Genomic DNA, 1,774 nt, shown 5'->3' with positions numbered 1-1,774 from the left:
CTTTGTTTGCTTGCAAATTAATCAGCCAGCGCACAGTCGGCGCCAGTGTAGATTTATCGCACTCGGGAGGGTGAGTGAGGGCGGCCACAGGACACAAAGCCGCTTCGCACCTTCCTGCTTTTGATCCTAGATTATTACAGCCTCCTTACACAATACTAGACTCCAGGGAGCTGAGGATGGGAGGTCACTCATTAGGGAGGCCACACTCACGACCCAGCCCATAGGCACAATGGGGACGACTGGTGTCTGAGCATTAGGACACTGGCACTACAGCACTCGGGTGGCCCTTGGATCATTAATAATGCATATGGGCAGGCTACGAGCAAAGATGTCATTGGATTGATAGAGCATACAGCCATGCATGCATCATAGGCACAGACATATATACATGGCTGGATTGTGGAGAGAGAGAGGGAGAGAAAGAAATATATAGATGGATAGAGAGGGAGAAATATATAGATAGATAGAGAGGGAGAAATATAGATAGAGATATATATATATATATAGAGAGAGAGAGAGAGGGCGAGAGAAATATATATATATAGAGAGAGAGAGAGAGAGAGAGAGAGAGAGAGAGAGATACAGAGAGAGAAAGAGAGAGAGAGAGAGAGATACAGAGAGAGAGAGAGAGAAATATATATATATATATATATAGAGAGAGAGAGAGAGAGAGAGAGAGAGAGAGAGAGAGAGAGAGATAGAGGGGGGGGAGAGAGAGAGAAATATATATATATATATATATATATATATATATATATATAGAGAGAGAGAGAGAGAGAGAGAGAAATAGATAGATAGATAGATAGATAGATAGATAGATAGATAGATAGATAGATAGATAGATAGATAGATAGATAGGGAGAAATATATATATATATATATATATATATAGAGAGAGAGAGAGAAATATATATATTTATATATATATATATATATATATATAGAGAGAGAGAGAGAGAGAGAGAGAAATATATATAGAGAGAGAGAGAGAGAGAGAGAGATAAATATATAGATAGAGAGGGAGAAATATAGATAGATAGATAGATAGATAGATAGATAGATAGATAGATAGATAGATAGATAGACAGAGAGAGAGAGAGAGAAATATAGATTGAAAGATAGATAGACAGATAGATAGACAGAAAGACAGACAGACAGATAGATAGATAGATAGATAGATAGATAGATAGATAGATAGATAGATAGATAGATAGATAGATAGACAGAGAGAGAGAGAGAAATATAGATTGAAAGATAGATAGACAGATAGATAGACAGATAGACAGACAGACAGATAGATAGATAGATAGATAGATAGATAGATAGATAGATAGATAGATAGATAGAACACATATATGAATCTGACCAAATAGTTCTATTGACACCGCATCTTGTAAGCCCTAACCCAATGACATAGAACACACAACAAACACGTCATTATTGTTATATATTATTATTACTATTCAGGATTTATTTAGCGCCAACAGTTTACACAGCGCTTTACAACATGGGGGCAAGACAGTACAGAAATCAATACAGGAGGAATCAGATCCTTGGCACCGAGAAAGTCCATTGATTCCTGGGGGGCACACCAGAGGGGTGTTCCTAAACTCCTTCTGTTATGCTATCTCCTTTATCTCCTATTACATTGGGCTTCAGTAAAATCTGATTGTTGTTACATAGTATTTATTATTCCAGATTGGCACAGCTCTGTACACGGTTTAATAAATACACTGGGGTTGACCACACTGGTGTAAAAATCGCTGCTTCTCCA

The sequence above is a fragment of the Rana temporaria genome, chromosome 1 (assembly GCF_905171775.1).
Source record: "Rana temporaria chromosome 1, aRanTem1.1, whole genome shotgun sequence".
Classification (NCBI taxonomy): Eukaryota; Metazoa; Chordata; class Amphibia; order Anura; family Ranidae; genus Rana; species Rana temporaria.
The sequence above is the reverse complement of the archived record's forward strand: the minus strand, read 5'-3'. Positions refer to the sequence as shown.